Source organism: Peromyscus maniculatus, chromosome 16 (genome assembly GCF_049852395.1).
Source record: "Peromyscus maniculatus bairdii isolate BWxNUB_F1_BW_parent chromosome 16, HU_Pman_BW_mat_3.1, whole genome shotgun sequence".
In the NCBI taxonomy this organism is placed as follows: Eukaryota; Metazoa; Chordata; class Mammalia; order Rodentia; family Cricetidae; genus Peromyscus; species Peromyscus maniculatus.
Window position 1 is genome coordinate 16171189 of NC_134867.1, and position 24717 is coordinate 16195905.

A 24717-nucleotide genomic window follows, 5' to 3' on the forward strand; every position below is an offset into this window, starting at 1 on the left:
AGAAGGGTGAACATCTCCTCTTTCCCCCTTCTTTGTTCTGTTCAGGGACTCAGATGATTGGCTGGTGCCCACCCACATGAGGACAGAAAGATGTTTTATTCTCTCCACTGATTCAGGTGATGGTCTCACCTGGAAACAACCTCACAGGCACACTTAGAAATACCGAATAAGCTGGGCACACAAAATTAACCATCCCACTCATTCAACACCACCGCCATGGAGGATATCACTCCAGATTCCCAGCTTGCCCTGCCAGCGAGTGTGCTCCGGTGGTTAGATACAACCCACCACCATGGAGTCTACACATGAACACACAACACACTGCCCCTAGCCAGCAGGTGTGAATGCCAAAGCACTCGGTGAATCAGTTGTCTCCCGTGTTCACCTGCAAGGAAACAGAATGTGTTTATAAAAACCACACATTTTTACTGAGAATCATAAATTTAAGAAGAATTAAATGGAAAGATAGACCATGTTCCTGGGAGAAAAGACTTAATAATGTTAAGGTTTCAATTTCCCCCAAATTAAACTTTATAAATCAAATGCAATTTCAATTCAAAATCTACTGGGGCCCTTTTTTTCTTTTAAGTGTATCTAGAAGGAAAAGAACCATGAATGGGAAGAGGGAAGACTGAAACCTTCAGATACAGTGGATATCTGCCTTATCAGATGATAAAACAGAATGGCACTAATACAGGAATAAACAGACCCCTAACGGTAACAGTTTTCCAATTGCTAGAATACACCCAAATACTTACAAACATGTCATAAGTTTAATGTGGTATTTCAAATAAGCCATTGATAAAAAGAGTATTAAATAAGAATTATCAGGATAAAGTAAGTCTTAACACAGGTCATAGAACAAATCCAATGTGAATTTAAGATTGAAATGTAAATAAATGAAATATTAAAGTACAAAGTAGAAGAACATGCATATGAATACGTATGACCTCATTGGGTAAGTTCAGCAGAAGCGTGGCATCTCAGTTTACTTTAAAAGGATAGACTTGGAAATATAAATGTGAACACATCTGTGGGCCAAGAGCATCACAAAGAAAGCCGAGCAAAAGACAAAATACTAGCCGGGCGATGGTGGCGCACACCTTTAATCCCAGCACTCGGGAGGCAGAGGCAGGCGGATCTCTATGAGTTCGAGGCCAGCCTGGTCTCCAAAGTGAGTTCCAGGAAAGGCGCAAAGCTACACAGAGAAACCCTGTCTCAAAAAAGCCAAAAAAAAAAAAAAAGACAAAATACTAATATACTTAACATTTAGAATGCAGTACATTTAAAATGCATGCAGTCATTTAAAAATCAAGAAAAATTTAAAATGCAGGAAAAGCCAAACAGGGAAGTTATTTATCTATTATTCAACAAACATTTCTTCCTAGCCTGTCAGATGGGAAGCACTGTGCTAGGTACTGTGGATAAGCTGCTGAATAAAAGGGCATTCTCTCCAAAATCTTTGAGTATAACAGTATGGTATAATGGGTAAGAAAGAGATATGTGTGTAACTACAAATGACTGTAAGCGCTATGGAAAGAACAGTTAAGTTACAGTGACGGAATGTGAAGGAGTGCTTTGAGAGAGGCCAGAAAGCCTCTTTAAAGAGTTTTAAAGGAGCTTGCTAACCTGAGGAGGTAGGAGGAAGTGGGTAGAACCTTCCAAGAGGAAACAGCATGAACAAAGGCCCTGGAGTAGTGAGACAAAGTGATACAAAAGAAGAGAAGCGAGGCCGCTGTGAAGGGAGAGGGCAGATGCGTGAGGTTGAAGAGGACGAGAGAGAACATACAAAGCCATCTTGATCAGGAACGCTAGCTTGGAGTTCAGTTTGTTTGTTTATTTATTTGTTTATTTGTTTTTGAGACAGAATAAAAATAAAGTTAAAAAAAAAGAGCTTTGGTCCTGAAGAAGGGTTGGTATTGGCATGTGTCAAAATGAAAACACAAATAAATATTCATGAACAAATAAAAAGCATTTCATCTCAGCAGTAACATGAGCATCAAATCAAAATATGAAAGATAAATATTTTTTTAAATTTATCAAATTAGCCAAACAATCAGCTTTGCTCCAGGGGTGGAGGGTGCACTCTTTCACAGACTGCTATAGAGAGATGATAACGTCGTATCCCATTCCTGCCTCATATTAACCAGTTTGACTCGGCAACTGTCGTCCTGCAAACACCGACTTTACCAAGGACGTAATCATGGACGCATACAAAACAGGGCTGACTTTTTGTCCCCTTGACAAGCCAAAGAAAGAATGTTGGAAACAAAATGCCCAAACAATAAGAAACTAGTTGTGTCATGGAATGAATGGGATGTATTGCTTCTTTTTAAACAAGAAGTCGAGGCAGAGGCCAGTGCTGGCATTGGTTCATCTTAGTGGGACCCTCAAGACAGGGCTCTCTTTTCACGCCCACCCCTTCAGAACTCCTCCCTCACGGCTGCGGTATGGCTGCCACCGCCAAGAGCACACATTCACATGCACAGGTGGTGATGGTGGTTGACCTAGGGATGTCCAAGCAAAAAGAGACCTTTCCTTTCCACGCCCGCCCCCCCCCCCCCCCCGTGTCCTAGTCTTTCACCAAGACCAAAAACCTCCTCACTAGAAGATCCCCCTCCCTCTCCTCCTCTTATCTTTCCCTTCCCCCCCCCTTCCTCCTCTCTCTCTCCCCTTCTCCTCCCTCCCTCTTCCTCTCCCTGGCTCCACTTTGCTTCCCATCTCTACAGCAACTTTCTTGCTATTAAAGTTTCTTGCTAGATACCTGAACAGAACAGAGGTGGAGGACGCTGGGGATGCCCCTAGGCCCCGATTCCCCGGGCAGCCTCCTCTTGACCTCCAGCTCATCTCCTCTCCCATGATTCCCTGTCTCTTCTGGGCTTCTGTTTATTCTGTCATCCTTCCAACTTTCTCATAACTTCTGACAGGAGCCCCACAGGAAGGATGGTCTAGTCTCCATCCTGAACATATTTATTCCGTGAGTAAGTTAAAGGAAAAAAATAATAATAAAAAAAATAGAAAACAACAACAAAAACCCTTATATTTGCTTATTTCCTCCCAGAGTTTAAAAAAAAAAAAAGAAAGAAAGAAAAGAAAAGAAAAAGACCAGTAAAGCTGAATGGTGAATGGGTGTTCGGCACTTGCAGCCAAGCTGCCCACATTTCAGTACACTGACATTCATTAAAACTTATATATTGATTACATGCATCAGAAATATGAAAGGCCCCAGCACGACACTATTGCAGAAATGATGATACACATGACCTCAGCAAGCACGAGGCCATATTTGCTCCAACCAGCAAAGTTAAAAGGGCGACTCCGTGATTCTGGGTCACTGTTGTTAGCATGAAGCCATCATACATGTACCCAATTATTGGTCCACGTTGAATATGCCTCTTCCTGCCCGCGGTGCCCAGTGTTTTCATCTTTCCCAGCATCATTGTCTTGGAATTCTGCCGACATTTCTGGTAAATCTTTTAAGAGTCAGGATCGCTCCCGGTTCTGTTCTTTTGAAATCTATTAAGAAGGCTTCCTCTCTGCTCACCCGTGGTGTGTGCTCTTTCATTCTTTGTGTTCCCAGAGCTATTTCCACTGTGTCTTTCAAGTCACACAATGCAGCGACGAGGAGAGGGGAAACCGGCTGTGAATTTTGAAGATTGGAAAATTGGGTCTGTGCCAGAAGGTATGAGCCTGCTTCCCCCTCTGCTCATCTGTGGGCTCCGATCCCTGGAGGACCGGAAAGACAGGGCTGGAAAACAAAACAAAACCACGAGAGGAATCTTGTGGGCAGAAGAAGCAGAGGAACACGCTCACTTTTAGAGTATGAGATGGGAATTCTCTCCGACAGCAGATCCCCGAACATCTACGTAAGTGGGGCGCAACAATGTGTTGCGAGCATTTTTGAAAAGAAATGTTCTTATTATTTTACCTGCAAACCTGCTTCATTCTCGTTTTCTTAGCCTGTGGTATCATCCTCCTTAGATCTAGCCTGGCTCATCTTCAGGCGGGAGGACGGTGGGTACCTATTTAGCAGGATACTCATTGGAACAGGGCAGCCCCAGGATGCCTCTCTAGCTGAGGAGCAGGGTCTCCCACCGGAAGAAAACAAACTTCTAGAGAAGACCCTAGGGAAGTTGGGAGACCTCCATAAGGACTTGGGTTTTCAAAGCTACTCTTCCCTTTTGAAGCAGAGGGAGAGGAGGATCAGAGGGTGGAAGTTCCTTTACAGCATTTCTAAACCGGCTTAGGACTCCATCCCTGCTGAAGCGTCTTGCGGTATACAGTTAGCGGACTGTTTTGGTTCATTCAATGGGGCAGGCTAATCATTTAGATTTAAACACAAAGCCGTGACTTGGGTAGCAGAGAAGACAGCTGATCCTAGCCACCTGTTCCCAGGAAAAGTGATGGGACTTTTACTCACACATGCCTGGCAGAAAGCCTGGCAAGGTACCCAGTTAAATGTTTCTGGAGGTCGATCTTCGGACAGTGATGACTTGGAGGGAGCTTGTCTTTTGCTCTCTCTCCCACCCCTGGGCCCCTGCCTCTGGGCTCCAGGCTGCATTTTCGTCTCCACCCTCCAGGGCTTCTTGTCCTTGTCCTTGCTGAGACAGTTCCTGCTTGGGATGATTTCCTCTCTAGATCCCTGACTTTATTCTCCCTACTTTTTTTATCTGTATGTTCCTCAACTTCAAACAGTGGCCTGTCCCTGGTTTGGCTTCAGTCTTCTCGCCTCCTTTACAATTTCATCAATCCATTCGAGTCTCTCTTGAGCAGAGCCCCTGCTTACTGAGTTTACAACCCAGAGCTGACTGCTTTTACGTAGGTGCTAATAACCACTGAAATGAAATCCAGATTTTTTAAAAAAAACTTATTAGGCATTCCATCTCCAACCAACATATTGAAAATTGGACTGCTTCTTTCTCCTTGGAAGCTGGTGGCTCCATTTACTTAGTCACCCAGGTCAGCAACTTGGGAGCATTTCAAGTCTTGATGTATACATCTAACTTGTCACCTAGATTAGTTGTCTCTTCCTCAACAGGACTCAGATCTGTCCTCAATGCTCCCATCCCTAATGTGTCCACCTGAATTTAGATCTATATAATTTCCTGCCTAATCTCCCTGACTTTATAGCCACCCTCTTATTTTCTCCCATTTTCTACAATACCATCATGATCATGCCATTTGTCCATTCAGAAACCTCTGTTCCAGGCTGGAGAGATGGCTCAGAGGTTATGAATACATAATCTCTTGGAGAGGCCACAGGTTCTGTTCCTAGCACCCATATTGAGTGTTCACCACCTCCTGGAGCTCCAACTCCAGGGGCACCTCCACAGGCACCAACATTCATTCACTTGTAGCACACACACACACATACACACACACACACACACACACACACACACACACACACATGCACACACATGCGCGCGCACACACACACACGCACACATGCACATACACACAATTAAAAAATAATCACAAATCTTAAAAAAAATTGTTGTCTGAGGTTTTTGTTTGTTGCTTGTGGGCATCCCAACTCCTTAGCATGACATACGAAGAAAATGTTATGTTATGAAATGTCCCCTACAGGTTCATATGTTTAAACACTTGGCCTCTAACTGGTCTCTAACTATTTGGAAAGTTGTAGTTTTGGAGGTGACTTGCAAGAAGGCAGGCTTCGAGGGTGATAGTGTGGCCCAGTTTCTTGGCTTTTTGATTCACTCAGATGCTACACGCAGTCAGTCACCTCCTGTTCCCAATGCCATGGAACTATGATGTCATACCTTCCCCACAACGACGGTCTGCATCCCCTTCAATCTGCAAGCTAAAATCCAAGTATTATTTACATGTTTGTTTGTTGTGATAAAAAATAAATAGATAGAGAAAAAAATAAACTTAGGGGAGGAAAGATTGTTTTTGACTCTGGCCCAGGGCATCATAGTGGAGTCAGGGCAGTGGTGCCCAAAGCGGCTGGCCACATTGTATCAGCAGCCAGGAAGCCGAGAGTGAAGTCAAGTAACCAGATTACTTGCTCCTTTCCATTAGCCCAGGATCCTAGTCCATAGGTTGGTGCTCCCCACATGGGATCTTCCCATCTCAATATACCTAGCCGAGATAACCTGTCACATCATCATACTCAGAGGCTAACTGAGTGTAGATAAATCTTTCGTGGGCATGTCCTAAGGCTTGTGTCCTAGACAACCTATTGACAATTGCTACAATCATCACAGCTCTCTTCCCTAAGTTACTTCTCTCAGGTAAATGAGAAAAGTAACTGATATGGAAAAACACTAGACACATGGAACAGATTGTATTCTGTCCCAGCAGGTGTATGGTCTATTCTGAACCTTTATAGATAAATGAGTCCCTTGAGCAAGCTGACTGTTCTGTCTTTGTGTAAATCCTTCTCTTCTCAGCTGTCTAGTCCTCACTTTTCTCTAAAATAACTCACCAGGAAGCCTTGGTACCCCGCTGTGGATGCGACACCCTGAGAGTTCTCCCCCTCACTGCTTTTTTAAGGTCTTATTGTACTAGGGACTCTCAATGGGAACACCATCCCAATGAATGGGTGTTCATTGAGTGAACTGACTAATAAATGGTGAATGAAACCTCCCAATTAATTTTAGAATCATAAAGTGGTAATTCTAAAAGGAACCTTCTTTCCTTTCCCAGGCAGATTTAGAGTTTATTAAAAGAGATTTAATACAGGTTTTAAGGCACAAAGGTTGAAACAAAGAGGCACCTTTGGAGAAAATAAGATATCCCCAAGATCATGGGGGTGAAGGGGACTTCTGAAAGGGATTTTATTGAATATCGAATTTACAGACGAAGAAGTCAAAATTAGTAAGTAGATCTCCGTAGTCCTGCGCCTTCTCTTTTTCACACTTTCTAAAATGTGTATTTCTATATTTCCTATTTTGTGAAACTGAAGTGTGTTCATTCATTAGGAAGGTTTAACTGTGAAGTGATGAAAGTCTTTAAGTGTACTAACCCAGCAACTGTCACAGGAGATGCGTTCTCGGGGCTCCCCTGGGCACAGCTCACAGGAATTCGTCTACAGATGCACAGCCTCTCCTCCCCCCCCCCCATTCCACTGTTCAGCATCCTGCCTTTATTCGATACAGTTGCCATGTAAACGCTCCTTAAAGAGGACAGGTGACAAGCATCTCAGGTACATTTGGGTTGTCTTTCCCCTTTTCCTTGTAGTCTTTTGATGCTAATCAGCATCAGCATCCAGAGGGAAAGGATGGGCATGGAGTTGGTAGACACACTGGCGACCAGCCAAAAACTACAATATAGGTTACAGGGCAGATATGTAAGAAGAAACAAAAATAAATGGCACACACACAGCTTGGAACAATGACAGGAAAGCAAGGATGTGGTGATTTCTCAGTAATTAAGAGATACTAAAAAAAAGTGGGGGGGGGTTGGTTTTGACCATATTGCATGTGTACAAAGAAACTAAAACAAGGAAAAGGTGAAATAGGAAAAAATACAAAATACCAAAACGGTGTTGGTAAGTAGGCTCATCAAGAAAAGTAAGAAATTAAGTCGCTACAACGATTGAATGCAGGGGGTCGGGCGTGACTTTAAAAGTGTCACAGGTATGATTGGCTCAAGAGCTTTCGTAGCCACCCATCGAGGAAGATGCCATGCTTCACTCTGAGCGTCAAGCGAGCAGCCCTGAAAGAGACAGGCCAGAGCCCCTTCGGGCTAAAACTATTCTTCCAAAGGTGTGCATTGTGGTGAGCTTCCTGGAGATGCAATTCACAGGCGAGATTATTTTCTCACGTAAAGACTGTACTTTAGTGATTTATAGTATATTCAGAATTGCATAGTTGTCATCAAGATATAATTTTTGGAACACTTTTGTCAATTCCCACTTCCCTCCCTCCCCATGCCCATTAGCTGGCACTGCTTGCCATTTCTTCCCCTTGTCCCAGCAAGCACTAAATTACTTCCCATGTCCATGCCATATAAATGGCCACGTTTTGTGCGGCCTTTGTGTTGTGTTCCTTTCCATTTGTCATGTTTTCAGTACTGTTGTATTAGAGCTTAGTTCCTTTTTAAAGCCGAGTACTGATCCATGTGTACCAGATTTTATGTATTTATTCATTGTACGATGGCCATTTGGATTGTTTCTATTTTTGAACACTAATGTGTCAGGTGCTATGAAAATTCATGTGCAAGTTTGTGTGTGAAAGACACACTTTTTTTTTTTTAAATAGTCATTTTCAGAAATGTCCTGGTGGCCGCTCCTGTAGAGGACTGGCCCATGAAGTAAGTTCTCAGTGAAACAATGTTGCATTCTATGGTTCAATACACTTGGTCGCCCCTACACTTCCGTGCCCTGTTAGAGTCACATTACTCAACAGAGACACATAGAAACCTTGTTCCAAGGAAACCTGTTTAACTTTCCTGTCCAGTATTCCTCCAACTTCTGCAAGGCTGGCGCCTCCTTCCACAGAGCAGCGTCGACATTCTGAGGGACCGGTTTGCTGTGAAACACATTTTGAGAAATGCTACCTCAAATATTGAGCAAGAGAGCCTTTCAGGAGAGAGGCAGAATGGAATCATTCCAAATGCTTCCTTCCCTTAATCCGATCCAGCATCTTTGCATATGAAATGCACATTATAATAATAGCACTAACATTATGGCCCCGTTTCTATTTTGGGCTGGGGAAAATAGGTTAAAATCTTCCCTTTAAATATGCCTCTTTTTTGGTTTAAAAAAAAAAAGTAACCACTAGGTTGCTCTGACAGTATTTTCATCTGTCACAGAACACATCTGTCAGCCACTGGTGAGGGCCGGAATCACATTTCCTTTAGGGTGTGGTTCACCCGGTCCTCATCTCTGTGACTTTCCTAGAACCTAGCCGAGGGTTTGACACACAGTTAGGCACCCAAACTGCTGATGAAGAAATGGGCGTGGATCATAGATTTGGGACTGTATAATTTGGCACAAATAATATTGCGAACCCCTCCTACATATTTGTAGGAAAAAAAAAAAAAGACTCATGAACCCGGAAGCGCTAAGTGACCTGCTTAAAGTCTCAACGTGGCAACCCAGCCAGGCTCAACTTGTGCTCCTCTGCTTTATAACATTGCATTCTGACATGTTCAGCTTAAGGTTGGAAACTCATTTCTTTTCATCTAAATTTCAAATGAAAATTTTAAAATTAAGCTTTTTTTTTTTTTTTTTCCCAAGAGAACTGGGCTTGAGTTGTGCTAAAGGGAATTAATGCCAAGAAAGCAAGGGCTGGGGTTCTTTCCTTGGAATGTTCGAAGCTGGGGAAGGAAGCGAGCTCTGGGCCCTGTCTTTGGGTGCGGAAGTGGCAGTGGAAGTCTCTGCAGTGAAGAGCTAAGAGAAAGACGGGGCCAAGCGCTGAAAACTCGGGGGCAAACATCGCGTGGCCTGCCGCCGCCGCCGCGCATCTCATTTTCAGCCTTCTTTATTTGCACACCCAGTTTCTGGAGTGACAAAACTGTCACCAAAAAAAAAAAGTGGGGGGGATCTAATAGCAGCCGTTGATAGAGAGCTTGAGCAGATGGGCATATTGCTTTCTCCTTCGTGAGTGGACCGGGTCCCTGTACTGTAGCCCTCAATGAGATGGACAGCTGCAGCGGGGAGGTGGGGGTGGAGGTGGAAGAGGTGGGGGGGAGGTGGGGGATGGGGTGGGGGGAATATATGCTATCTGTGTAGTATGGCAGTCTGTGTTCAAAATGAACTAGACACTCCCAAGGAATGAAAAGTCCACTTAAATGATTCACTGGTCATAAGATTACACTAAAAAAAATAAATAATAAGACTTGGTTTCAACTTTGTATAGAAGGATGTTGTCCTATTTGAAATTAAGTGTGACCTCAGAGCTAATGATGCAGTTGGGTGGTAGAGCGCTTGCCTAGTGTGGAAGAGGCCCTGGTTTCATCACCAGCGCTGCCCGGAAAAGCATAAGGAAATGAAGTATACACCCAGGAATCTCTGTTCACCTCTTCATCTCCTGGCCATTTTATGTATTATTTTGGTGTTCTTGGAGATGGCAAATTCCAAATCAGCACATTTTTGTACATCAGTTACAACGGTGCCGAACAGGTCGTCTGGGTCCTTTCTTGCCCCTCCCCTCCCCCAGCGCCCTGGGCCTGTTTTCCTGAATTAGAACCAGCATCAATCCCCAGCCTTTCACCCCCACTGCCCTGACAAGCCAGGGTTCTTCCCCGGTGCTGAATTTGATAGTAGCACATGGTGCTGTCTTAATACCCCATTTGGATAATAATAATAATAGCACTTCTCACCAACACTACCATGGTGCTGACCTCAGTGTCCAATATAAATTCTTTCTGAATAGAACGGAACACCTAAAATAGAAGTTCCTTCTCTGGGAATGGGATCAAGTGTGAAAAGTGATTTTTTTTTTCCTACCATTTGTTTGCAGAAACCTGCCAGGAAGGAGCCTGTGGACTGTAAGGCAGGGACCACTACTATCCATGTGGGGAGGAATGCTCTCCTTCCTGGCACCTTCCCCGTTGATCTAGGCCCATCTGGGAGAGGAAAGGAATTTGGTCCCCAGAGTACAATTTGCAGGTTGGCCTAAAAACTAGGCCACTTAACCCCTTGCATCTGGCCTGCTTTGCCACTTCTGCACATTTGCTCAGCGGGGAGTCTTATCTGATTTGGCTCCCCTTTGCAAGATAATCCTCTTTTTTGTTTCACTACCCCCCTCCTCCTCCACAGCACCAATATCGGTAGAACAAGCTTTGACACATGATCCAGCCACTCAATCGGGATAACATGCTTCCTGCTTCAGGCTTGTAACCGTGGGGTGGACCACTGGGTTTGGACTTGGGCAGCTTGCTCATCAGCTCTTTGCCTTCTCCAAGTCAGTCACCTTCCGGGGACTTCTGTGTTTCTATAAGGGATTTCCAAGTTGGGTAAACACTACCCACAACAAATCAACTCACTGAATCATTAGGAGAATGATAATAAAAAGCAACACACTTAAAGCATTTTACAAATATTCCAAAGAGGCACACAATTTGCAGCAGACACTGGGTTTGTTGCCCAAATCTTTTGACTATAGTCCTACACTTTTAACGAAGAGATCTGTGGTATCTTAGTGTGCCTTCTAGTAATAAGATTAAACACTATGGCCAAAACCAACTTGGGGAGGAAAGGATTGAGTTCATCTTACAGCTTATAGTTCATCATGAAGGAAAGTGAAGGCAGGAACTCAAAGCAGGAAAGCAGAGGCAGGAACTGAAGGCGAAACTAAGGAAGAACACTGCTTACTCACTTACACCCCATGTAGCCCAGGCTGGCCTCGAACTCACAGAGATCCACCTGGCTCTGCCTCCCGAGTGCTGGGATTAAAGGCGTGCGCCACCAATGCCCGGCAAGCCTGCTTTCTTAAAGAACCCAGGGCCACCAGCCTGGGGATGGCACCACTCTCCGTGGGCTGGGCCCTCCCCCATCAATCATTCATCAAGAAAATGTCCCACAGATTTGCCTATAGACCAACCAGATGGAAGCTGTGTGTTTCAGTTGAGGTTCCCTCTTCCCAGATGACCCAAGCGTGTGTCTGGTTGACGAAAAACTAACTAGCATATGTAGCAAGTAGCAGTTTTCCTGATGGATGAAACAGACTCTTGGAGGCACACACAACATACCCCCGGACAGTTAAGGCAGGAAGGCAAGACTTGGAGGTTGGAGAAAGTGATGCCTGCTCCTCATCACTCTGGGTTGGGGCTAAAAAAAAACTAAAGAAAAGCGTGAGCAGGCTTGGCTGGGGCTTCTGAGGGCCCTTAGACTTTGGAAACCTATATGTAGCAGTCATCTTTCAGAATCGGTCTTTAACCCAAAATTCATTCCTTTCCTTTTGAATAGACTATTGAAGTCAACACTTTTAAACAAGATGCTGGCTTGGCCTGCAGGAACCCTTATTGCCTGTTTTCTAGATGAGGAAGGACAGTCTTGGATCTGACTGGGACTATAATACAGGGTGTCCTTCTAAATTGGTTTCCACTTTACCAGCGAGATAAACTTTGCACTGCAGATTCTTGTCGGCGATCCCATGATGAGTAGACTCTTCTAACACATACTATGGCTGAACTCAATTAGATTAACATTTGAAAGCAAAACCTGCAAGACCATAGTCACTCTATATTCTAGTCAATTTTAGTTCTGTCTGTTCTTTCTAATTTAATCAGAAGTGCATGAGTCCAAGTGCCAGAGCTGAAATGAAAATGTATGTGTTCCATCCTGTCTTTTTATGGATGGGAACGTCTAAGTGAGCTGCTGGTACAGAGCCCAGGCCTCTGACTCCCAGTGCTGAGTTTTAGACCTGCTGAGGCTAAGTACCCAGGCTGTTTCCTCTCCAGAAACTTGTTATACAAGAAAGGATGGATGCATGCAGTACAACATCTCCAAGAAGTGTTTCATGGAAAAGAAAACCCTGGTCTTTCCTAGAAAAGAGCATGCTTGGCTTTTCTCTTTTCATCCTAAAAACCAAACAATCTGCAGTATACTGGGAGAACTCAGAGCCTACAGCTCAGGCCAGTTATGCAGAACCATTTCTTCCAGGCCCTTTGGTGGTCTCTAGTCTGATGTCCTCATCACTTACTTTAGCTTGATCTGATAAGCCGTCTCAGATCCCCTAGAAAGTAAACAGGTTGTAAATCCCAAACAAATAAAACTGCTGGGGCCTCTGTAAGCCTGACTTTGGGCTCCTGTCAGGATAGTGATCTGTAGTCCTGTCTCTCAACTTCCTGCTAAGGACTGCAGCCAGTGACTCCCAGAGGACTCCCGAAGCTCTGGCTTACATCTCCTTGACAGCTGTGGATCAGCAGACAAGCAGTGTTCCAATTTGCCTTTCTCTAAAGGTGAAATGGGTGCAGACAGATATTGGACCCATTAGAATATATTTTGTCATTAATTTGGTCAGACATCCAACCTTCTGTCCTCTTAATGCATAGGAGGTTGGACAAAATGCTGCTGGAAGTTGTGAGAATTATCCCCCAAATATTGTGAGACTGAAAAAAAAATCCCCCCACCTAACCACTCTTTGTTAATCTAGTTCCCCTGTGGAGCATCAAAGGACTAAGTAATACTTTAATTTCTACTGGCCGGTGTCTCCAAATCGGTTACACAGTGGAGCAAACTGGGAGGCCTTCGAAACAGGATGCTGGGGCCTCCCCTCCAGATATGGTGATCAGTGGCCTGGGCATGGGGTCCAAGGATGTTAAAGTGAAGCCAGCGTTGAGAACCATTTTTCTAACTGTGGCTTCAGTCAGTCGTAGCTTTTCTACAGCATGTTGCCATTGTGTGGGTCTCTGGCATCATCGACTCTGTCGTGGAACATGGAGATAGCTTCCTAACTGACTTCCCTGACCCCTGTCCCTTCTGAGCTCTTTGTCTGGGACGGTTTCTCCATTTATAACACGAGTTTGGCTTCTTAAATTTTTTTGGCCTCACGTGCCAAAGTGTCCCTCTCTGCCTTATGCAAATCCTCTCCATTTGCATAATGGCAATCACCGGATTGATTAAGGAGCTGCCGCGTGTCAAGCTTTGCAGCAGACATAAATACAGTGTTTCATTTGATCCTCACAGCCACCGCAGAGGTAGGTGGGAGCGTTATCCCCAAGTCACAGGGAGGAGATTGAGATGTCCAGAAGTGAAGTCAATTGCCCTGTCTTAGAGACAGTGTGTGCCGGAGGCAGAATGCAGGTCTATCTGTGTTCTTCACGGGTCCAGTGTTTTAGTCAAAGACAGAAGATGCGTGCTTAGGTTTGTAGCCTCTCCTTTCAGAGACCTTACTAAAATATCTGGAAGGATAAAAAGAGGCTTCTACTTGCAAGTATAAAGAGGGGAGGGGAGGGGACACCAGTTGAAATACTTCAAAAGACAGAAAAGGGATGGAGAGGTGTCTTGCATAACCATCCAGGGTGCCTGCATGTCTTACAGGACACGTGGAATGGGAGAGGAGAGAGTGAGTTAGTCCTGGAGAATCCTGGAGAAGCTCACCAACAAGGTGGGCTAGTGCCGCAGAGAGCGTGGGAGGCTGAGTCCATGGGGAGTAGTGGATCCACCTTGCGTGGAACCGGGGCATAGAACACTGGGGCAGATACATGATTACCCCGGGCAGCAGGCAGATGTGTTGTTCTGAGAAATGGTTGAGAAGAAGGGCAGGATTTGGAGACCACATGCACTGCATCATGGGAGCTAGGTGGGTGGGGGGAGGGGAAAGAAGGGTGGGAGGGGGTTATATTGAGATGTAACTCAGCTCCTAGCAAGCTTGCCCAGCATGCACTAGCCCCTGAGTTCAATCCACAGAGCCCCAGAAAACCAGTGTGGTGACACATGCTTATAATCCCAGCACTCTGGAGTCAGAAGCAAGATATTTGGCTTTTAAGGGCATTCTCGGCTATGTTGTGAGTTCAAGGCCACCCAGGCCATACATAGATGCTGACTGGGGTGAAGGGGAGAAGAAGAAAAGAGAATGAATGGTCAGATTGACCTGTGGGTGCCTTTCACTCCACACTCCTAGGGTGAGTGAGACTTTCAGAGAGAACAGAGGATCTACGGAAGAAGCCAGTGTCTTCCTGGAAGAGAGCACTGAGCTACTGCTGTGTGACAAAACTTTCCCCTGGGACACACTACACAATGTCTGCTCGTCCCAGATAGAGAGCCCTACGACAGACCAAAAGTATGGCTATAATCAAGGTCCAATTTGGTGAACTGATGAGTTTTATTGGGTGTTGTTTACAGGAATGTAGGTGAGGGGTTACTTGTAGGAGCAGGAAATACTCAAAGACAGCTGCATTACCAAGGCCCACCCCAGCACAGGTGACGGTTCACAAAAGCTGGGAACCTGGATGTAGACGAACAGTCTTATTAAATAAGAAACACAGAGCCAAACGCAGAGTTAAAAGCCCAAGAGGTCAGAGCAGTAGCTGAGAGCTGAGACTTAAAACCGCCTTCTTACCCTTTCTGCCTCTGCTGTCCTTCAGCAAATCCAACCAGTGCGCCACCACAACTGGCCGAGTGTAGCTCGGGCCTGAGCTGGGGCCCGCAAGGCCACAGGCAAGTGGCTTTTTCATGAATTCGTACCACGAACGTTGGGCACCAGATGTAGCAGGAATCTTAAGAGGTCTTACTAATAAAATCAAACGTGGAGCCAGGTATTGGGGTGAATGCTGAAAGATCAGAGAAGCAGAACGAGTCACAGCTACCTCACTTCACCAATTCCTCAGCTGATCCTGTTTTCTCAGACTGGAAGCCTCTGTGTCCTCATCCGAATGGGTCTTGGCTGAACTGTGCTGCTAAAAGCCTAAAAGCTTAACCAGCCTAGTTCCTGGTCCTCACATCTTATGTACCTTTCTGCTTCCTGCCATCACTTTCTGGGATTAAAGGGCGAGTCACCAAGCTTGGCTGTTTCCAGTGTGGCCTTGAACTCACAGAGATCTAGGTGGGTCTTTGCCTCTGGAATGCTAGGATTAAAGGTGTGTGCGCCACACCATTTTCTGGCCTCTATATTGAGTGGCTTTTCTGTTCTCTGACCCCAGATAAGTTTATTAGTGTACACAACATTTTGGGGAACACAATACCACCACACCTGGAGCACACAGCACAGCCTGCAGGCAGCTCAACAGGTTGGAGAGTGTCCTTTCCAAGTGACTCAAGTTGTTTTAAACTTCCTCCAGGCAGCTCAGCAGGTTTCTGCTTCTTCCAGGCATCTGGTTGGGTCTCAGAGTCTTCTCTGCAACTTGGCTTTGCTGTTCTGAGAGGGACGTTCGGCTTGTGTGGCTTACTTTGTCAGGAAGGGGCCTAGTGAATCTGGTCAGCTTCAGGAACTTCCTGAAGCCATTTTGAGTCATACCTTTTTGCTCAAGGAGCTTCCTGGGAGATGGAATGTTTCAATCTTAGTGTTTCAATTTTGGAAACCGTTACACAACAGCTACACATTTTGGAGTTCTCTGAAAGATAGTTTCTTTGCTAATCACCCCGTGCATGATGTGGGCTGAGGGAGCATAGGTCTGTGCTGAGGGAGCATGGGTCTGTGCTGGTTTCCTCTTGCTGCTGAGGAAAGTTACCACAAACAGAGAGGCCTCACATAATACAAATGAGGTGCTTGTCAATTCTTTGGATCAGAAGGGAGACAGATCTACTGGGCTGGCTTCCAAGTCTTAGCAGGACCATGATCTTTTCTGGAGACTTCAGGGGGACTCACATCTGTACCTTTCTCCAGATTCCTTGGCTGCAGTCCCTGGCTGAAGGTCTCCTCCCTTCATTCCCAAGCCAGCAATAGCTGTTAAGTCTTCACACAGCCTTCCTTCGGCTCCTTTTCTGTCTTCTTCGTCCTTGGAAGGACCCTTGAGGCCATGTTGAGACCTTGGATGATCCCAGTCACTCTCCGTAATAAAGACAACTGACTTACAGCCTGGTTCCTCCTGGCATCTTACTCTTTGCTGTGCCCTTTGATATATTCATAGGTTCTGGACATGAAGGTGTGGACATCTTTGGGATGGGTTGTTAGTCTGTCTTCCACACTTTCCTAACATGAAACAGTAAGAACAAAAACAAGAGAAGCCTTAAGAACTTGCAATAGCTTAAGAGAGGTCTCAGGAGACAAAGTGACAGAATTTACTGTGGAGTCCTGCAATAGACAGAAGGCAGCAAACAAAACCCTGGAGAGCTCGGCAAAATAAGGGTTGGACAGAGGATATATCCATGTACACTCATTAATTATGACAAGGTACAATATTGGTAAAATGTTAATGCCATTCATTTACTTTATAAGTAACTAGTAGGTAGACAGGATGTGTCATAAAAAGAAACCTCATTACTTCCTTAGACATTTTCTAGAAACCTAAAATAAAGGAGTTATTCTTCAGAACAGGAAAAGAAAGCTTGTCCCTAGGGTTAGAGTAGAAATGACAATGTAAGAGAAGTTTCTCATGATCTTCTTGGATATTAGATCATTAAAAACATGTGCATGCATTATCCTAGTAAAATACCCAAAAAGAAAAGAATATGAGTGTAGGAAACCTCTGAATTGGCTCAAGACACCCCAAGACCAAATTCTCAGCACAAAGGAGATTTATTCGTCCCAGGGAGACAGAGGATGAGGGAGAAGGGGAAGAGAACAAGAGAGAGGAGGAAGAGGTATTTGTCTGGGAGGGACAGAGGGCTGCCTCTGGATAGAGAGGAGACAGACGAGGCCCATAGGATGATGACATTTTATAAAGGTACAAGGGGAAACCCCTTGTTAGGATGAGGTGTTTAATTTTAATTGAGCAAGTTAATTAGGGTAGCTAAAGGGGGATTTTGATTGCTGGACTTCAATTTGGTAGCTGGACCTTGGTAGTCAGCCTAGGAGGAAGAAGTGGCCAAATAAGGGAATAGGCTGGCTTCAGGAATGTAATCTAACAGTTCTTAGCAAAGCAGAGGGAATGGAGGAGAAGGGTAAGGCCCTCCAGAGCCATGCTCACCATGCTTGGGCTGGCCAGAGTCCCTCCAGTGGGTAGGTAGGTTGTCTTCTGTACTTGTTCTTGTGATGTGACTTCTCATTCCCACCAGCAATTTTTTCTCAAGTCTTTAAGACCTAGGTCTAGCTGAGCTTGGTGATAAACTTATCATCCTAACACTGAAGCAAGAGCATCCTAAGTTTGAGGACACCTGGGCTATACATTGAGACGTGTGTGTGTGTGTGTGTGTGTGTGTGTGTGTGTGTGTGTGTGTCTGTCTGTCTGTCTGTCTGTCTGTCTGTCTGTCTAGATCAAAAGCAAGAAGACCTTGTGGGGTCTGTGCCAACTCCTCCAAACATATTTAGTGACCTGCCCCCACTTTAGGAATCCTTCCATCTGCTCTTATCATTATGATGAATATGTCACATGGCATCATTATTGGGTGTTCAGTGTCTGCCTCCTGGAGCAGAATGTGATGAACTCTTTGAAGGAAAACACTGTCTGATTCATCTTAATGTCCCCAAAGATGATGCAGGACCTGCCTCATAACAGATGACTAACAAGTTATGCTGGCATGATGATTGAAGAAATGAGTCGGTAGATGAATGAATGAATTAATTCATGAGGGAGACAACCCAGAGGAGAACCAAGGGTTCATTCATCATTCTTTACCACCATGGGTTTAGCAAAGGTGGTTGTACTATTCTTGTTAACTGCAAATGTTATGAACACGAGATCAGATCAAGACCTGGTTTTGCACATGCTGAGGGAAGATAAGCTGGTGCCTAAATACTGGACTTGTCTGCAAAAGAGATCTATGAATGTAATGTGCCCTAAAAACAAACTAGTCGAGAGATATCTGTGGTAAACAGGCGGAACTGGAAGTATAGCTCAGTGTCTGTCTAGTATGTGCAAGGCCCGGGCTCAAACCCCAGGTACACAAAACCTTGAAAACAAAAACAAAACCCCACAGTAGCTGCAACTCACAACACTGCTACTGGGAAATATGTTACTTTATCTACTGAGAGGGTAGGACAAGTAATTTGTGGGAAATAGATTGATTGATATAAAATACATATTTAAGACAAGGACACAATTAAATGTGATGAGTCAGTCTAGTGTAGAACACAGGAGATCCAAACAGAAAGTAGCCCTGGATAGCAGGGTGTTATTGGTTTGTTTGTTTTTGTTTGTTTGTTTGAGACAGGGTCTCACTGTGTAGCTCTAACGGACCTGGAACTCTCTATATAAACCGGGCTGGCCTCAAACTCACAGAGCTCTGCCTGCCTCTCCCCGTGAGGTACTGAGATTAAAGGCGTGTGCCACCATCCCCTGCTAAGCAGTGTTTTTTAAACCCTACTCCACCCAATCATATTTCTATAGTGTCTGGTGCTTCTTGGAGAATGAGATTCGAAGTCTTCACCATGCTCTTCGAAAGCATCTACGATGGGCTCATCTTCTTCCTATCATCGGGTTTCTTGAAGGCTGCTCTTCCTTTCTTGGCCCAGGGAGCCTGAGGTTTTCTCCCTCTTCCTGACCTGCTCTTCCCTGATCTTTGTCTCAGCTCAAATGTCCCTCTTCAGGGAGATGCCCCCAAGCCATCTTCTCTAAAATAGCACCACCTTCAAGTTACTCCTTCTTACATCACCCAGTGTCCTTTATGGCCTGTGTCACTGTTGGCAATTATTATGGTTATTTGCTTGTTTTTCAGATCTTAGCTTTTATTTGTTTGTTTGTTTTCCTGCTCTGCTAAGAGAGAACTTACCACCTCTGCCGCAGACAACTAGCGTGTCCTAGCCTCCAAGTGTAAAGACTGGACCAGCCAGGACCCTCTGCTGGGCCATTGTAAATGGAGCAGAGAGCAGGAGGTGAGCAGCTCAGCTCAAAGTTCTAAAGGCAACGGCTAAGGAACAGGTAAGCAGGGCTTTGTCTTTTTTCTTTTTCTTTTTTCCTCTTTGGGCAGGAGCCAGCCTCCCAGCAAAGCCATAATTTGTGTCCTCACATGTGATTTTCAGACATTCATGTTTGAATGCCTTTCCAGGGATGCTTTGATGCAAAACCAGCCCACCTGTGTGGTCTGCAAGATGTTTGCCTGGAGACACGAACAGGGCCCAGAGATGGTTTCTTGCCCTTGCTTTCTCTCCTTGCCTTTTGTCTGTGGGTCTACTTTGGCCGCCCTGCATTCTAAGTTGTGCTATTTCTGTGGGCAGTAGAGAGAATTTCTGGCCCTGCTTCTGCTCTCAGGAAACATGCCTTCAGGCGGGTCCCAGCCAATAGGCATTCCCAGCTGAGCAGAAGGATAGACATCTTTATGCGTCTCAACAAATACTGTTTTTTAGCCCTTTCAATGTCACTTGCATTGTGAGGTATCCACCAGAGAAGACTACTCAGACAGGGCTCAAGCCAACAGGAAGTCTTTATCAGCCCGGTGGTGACTACGCTGGATGTTTGGGACCCCAGTGCAGTCCCGAGCCTTGCCCAGGATGAGCTTCTAAGCACAAAGTCCACATCCTGGGTTGACACACCTCAGTTAGCAAGAACCACAGCCAGAAGCAGAGCTACAGAAGCCGAAAGGCGGGATTAGTACAGCTCTGAGACTTTCCCAGAGCTGTGGACTTCGATGGACTGGGTCTTTGTTCTCCTTTTGGCAGACATTGCTGCCTACCTGCTGGGTTCCAAGGCCTGAATGGTACTTTGGTTACGGCGTCAGTTGTGCCAAGGTCTGGGGGTCTGTTACACTTGGCCTGCCTCTGCAAAAAAAGAAGGGGGAAAAAACCAGAAAAAAAAAAAAGGAACAGGAAGGAAATAATTCATAGTTTAAATGATGTTACACATTTGGGGTTCAGGAATTGATTAGGGACTACTGAAAACCTACAAGGCAGTTTTTAATTTGTAATAAGACTGCAAAAAATATGAGCCAATATCAGACTCAAAGGGATTTAAAGGACAGAGTAAATAAATATTGGTAATGATCAGCTTATACAAATAAAGATATTCAGAGTCAACTTGTTTTTTAATATCATCATATTTCTAGTCACCTAGAAGCTAGTGTGTTAGAAACGTAGATTGACGGAGCCAATGTCATAACAGTTTTGCAGAATAATTAGGTATTCTGAATATTAGAGAACTTTCTGGAAAGAATGTAGCTCACATACGAGTCATCAAAATGACCACCTTCCTGATCCTAATGAACCCTTGATTAAAAATTTCCAAAGAAGTGTTTGAAGGAAATGTTTCTTTGCACCAAGGTGTTTTTTAACTAGTCTGTATGTTTTGAAAACTGTACCAGATACCAAAGGGCCTGGAAATATCCTATCATTGGTAACATGGGCATAATTGCTAGGTTGATTAAATATTTCAGCATTAAAATGGCGGGAATGGGGGTTAAATGGACATGTAAGGAAGTATTTTTTTTTGTTTGTTTGTTTGTTTGTTTTTCGAGACAGGGTTTCTCTTGTGTAGCTTTGCGCCTTTCCTGGAACTCACTTGGTAGCCCAGGCTGGCCTCAAACTCACAGAGATCCGTCTGCCTCTGCCTCCCGAGTGCTGGGATTAAAGGTGTGCACCACCACCGCCCGGCAGGAAGTGTATTTTAAGTAACATGAAAACATCTACAACATAGCTTTACACAGCCTTCCCAATGCTGTCTATCCCTGTATTGTGCGTCTTACGTGTGTATCCATCTTCCTGTAGGTGAGCACATGGAAGCTAGGTGGAGAGTTAGTTGTCGTTCTTTATCCCTCCCCACCTTATTTTTGAGACAATGTCTCACATTGAACACGACCTCAATTATTTGGTCAGACTCGATCGATGACCAGTAAGCCCCCAAATCCTCCTGTCTCCACTTCCCCAGTGCTGGCTCTAGAGATGTGCACTGTCCTTTGTATGTGGGCCCTGGAGAGTCAAACTCAGGTTCTCGTGATTGCAGGGCAGCGCTTTACCAACTGAAATGTCTCCCCAGGTCCCAGGGCAGACATCTTAAGAACATAATCTTGTAAAACCTGAGTTATCAGCAGCAACCCTTATGGAAACGGGAGTGCCTTAGATATAAAAATATAGAATTGTCTTGTTATTTACTTATCTTTTATTGTGATGTTGATCAAATATATTCTAATGGAAAATTCCAGCAAACAGAATTTAAAAATAAACTATTATCTCCAGCACTGTAATTTCCCCTCTGCATGATGAGAATGAGTAAGCATCCTGGTGGACTTCTCCCTTCAGGAAAGTGCTTGCTCGGTCTACTAACAATGTTGTAGGGAGAAGCCCTGGCAGAGGGGGAGAGCGGCCCTCTGCGATACTTTCATCGTCTTGTACCTTAGTGACTGACTCCCGGTGTTCAGCAGCAAAGATGGTGTTTTTTTGGGCTTCCTCTGCATGTCTGCGTATTATGTGGCAGCATTCTGGTTAAGAGCGGGCAAGCAGACAGGCTAGGCATGGGGTTTCTCCTCGGTTTGTTTCATCTCCCTGGAAAGCAGACATCGTGGCTGGATCTCCAGCAGTTCTGTGGAATCACGAGGTAACACCCAGTGCTGAGAGTGGAAGGTAACATGGTAGAAACCTGTTTCCCTTGTACCTTGCAAACAGTTTGAACCTGAGCTATAGAACTGCAGGAATTTTCCTGAGTGAATAAACTCTTGTGTGTTCAAACTACTGCTAATATTAGCTCTTGCACTCCCAGAGAAAGTGTGTCTTAAGTAATATAGTGGCCTTTGTCAGTTTACTTGATAGTCTGTAGCCTTCTGAATTTAAAAAGAGCAAGTTAGAAGAGATTGTGTCTGAAAATTTTCACTGCCTTGACATTTCTTAAACTCTAAAATGGATACCTCCTATTGTATAATAATGAATCACCATTCCTCAAGGTGTTTCTGGAGATCTTGTGCATACACACACACACACACACACACACACACACACACACACACACATGCACACGCACGCACGCACACAAGCATAATTTATAATTATTTCCCTTTGTACTCACTATTAATAGTTCAGTGTACAAAGCCATTCATTGTCACATATATGTATATTACTTGTACTTTTTTGTAACCTGTATTTTCATTCATTACATTTTGCATGAATTTCTGGTGCATTTCAATGTCTTTTAAATACCATTTTTGTTTGTTTGTTTGTTTCTTTCTTTGTTTTTTGTTTTGACAGGGTTTCTCTATGTAATAATCCTGGCTGTCCTAGAACTTGCTTTGTAGACCTGGCTGACCTTGAACTCACAGAGATCCTCCTGCCTCTGCTTCCTGAGTGCTGGGATTAAAGATGTAAATATCGTATTTAATGAATTCACTCAATTCCGTTTCATAGATGATCTATCTTACTGAAGCACACCAATCCCACATTTGGACACTTAAGACATCCCATTTTTTGTTATTGTAAATAGCCTTCTTATGTATTCCTTTTCAACCCAATCTTTGTGTATTGTAGTGCCCTATTAGCTCAGTTAAAACAGAGACAAAAATGTATTGTCCTGAGTTCCAGACCTTTGCTGATTTATTTCGCTTCCATCTCTCTATTGCCAATGTAAAATAGTATTATATCCTCTGCAAGTTTGCTAACACTGCATGGTCTGTCCATTTATTCAAATCTTTGTCTATGTCTCATAAATGTCTTATTGTGCGGCTAAAGATCTATGTAACAATATGTATAATTTAAACTATTTCCAGGTGTGAAATTTGGGGGCATAGTTACCTTCACATTGCTCGACATTCAATAGCATCATTTATCTCCAGAACTTTTCACCATCCATACCTATTTAACAATAGTTATCCTATCTCACACCCCAAAGTCTGTGACAGCACTGTATGTCTCCACTCATTTGCCTGCTCTGGGTATTTCATGAGTGGAGTTGAAACAGTGTCTTCTGTAAGTATTTTGTGACTGGTACCTTTGGTTTAGCACAGTGCTGTAGCCAATGGTTGTTTTCCTTTTGGAGGCTGAACATAATATCTATGTGTGTATGAGTCTGGGAGTATATATTCACGTATCGCGATTTTACCCATTTGTCCATTATTGCTGGCTGCTTGGATTACGAGCATGTGTTGGCTGTTGTGAGTAATGTGCTGTGAGCATGGGTGTATAAACATGTTTGCTTGCATCACTGCTTTACTGAGTCAGATAGCAAATTCGTGTTTAGTTTTTAAGGACCCGCCATGCTGATTTCTATCACCTCTGCCTCATTTCACACTCTTATCCACACAGGGTGGTTCAAGTAGCTCTACATCCTGGTCATCATTTATTTTCCATGTTTTTAAACAGTAGCCGTTCTGTTGGGTGCAATTGTGATTTTAATTTGCATTTAAAATGGTTAGAGACATGGTTCTCAACCTGCGGGTAGTGACCCCTTGGGAGTCACATATGAGATACTTGCAATATGGTTCATACAATAGCCAAATTACAGTTATGGAGTAGCAACAAAATAATTTTGTGGTTGGGGGTCACCACAACAGGAGGAACTGTATTAAAAGGTCGCAACATTAGCAAGGTTGAGAAACTCGAGGACAGAGCATCTTTCCACACGCTAATGGCCATCGTAGTATGCCTTCATGGAGAAATGTCTAGTCAAGGAACCTACCCATTTTTAAAATTGAATTACGTATCTGTTGGTGGTGAATTATAGTATAGCATATTATGGGTACTAACCCCTGACCTGTCACACTGTAGCTATTTTCATACTTCATCCTTGCCCTTCACTCTCCATTGAGTCATGTGATGCATAGAAATTTTGGATTTTGATCAAGTGAAACTTACGCATTGTCTCTTTTGTTGCTTGTGTTTGGGGGTATTCGCTATGATTTGAACGTACAGTGTGCCCCGTAGGCTCACGAGCTGGGTATTTGGTCCCCATATTTTGGAATGTTTTGAAGCAGGGCCTAACGGGAGGAAGTAGGTAGGTTACTGATGCGCTGGCCCTGGCCCCCTGTTACCTCCTTTCATTACTTCCTATCTGCCACCTCGTGGAAGGAAGGTCTCTGTCACAGGACCCTTTCACTATCTGTCTGCCTAAGCATACGGGGCCACGTGACCGAGGACTGGCACGCCCGGAACCATGAGCCCAAATAAAGCCTTCCTCTTTTCAGGTTATTCTGTTATTGTATTTTGTTACAGGGACGAGGAAAGCCACTAACACAGAAACCTTCAAAACATGTAAAGACTTTCCACTGTATTTTCTTCTACTGGCTTTCCTTTTAGACGTTATGCTTAAGACATTGATCTGTTCTGAGCTAATTTTTGCCGATGGTATAAG

The 24717-nt window shown here is 44.3% G+C and overlaps 1 long non-coding RNA gene across 1 annotated transcript in view; it reads left to right on the forward strand.

Annotated features, from left to right (window-relative positions):
- Window positions 1–3585: 3585 nt before the first annotated feature.
- The window catches only part of LOC121823105 (uncharacterized), a 36205-nt gene continuing 15073 nt past the window's right edge, over window positions 3586–24717 (forward strand). The window contains exons 1-2 of the long non-coding RNA XR_013044984.1: window positions 3586–3866; window positions 19172–19374. This is a non-coding gene — a long non-coding RNA (uncharacterized LOC121823105). The remainder of the gene's footprint in view (window positions 3867–19171; window positions 19375–24717) is intronic.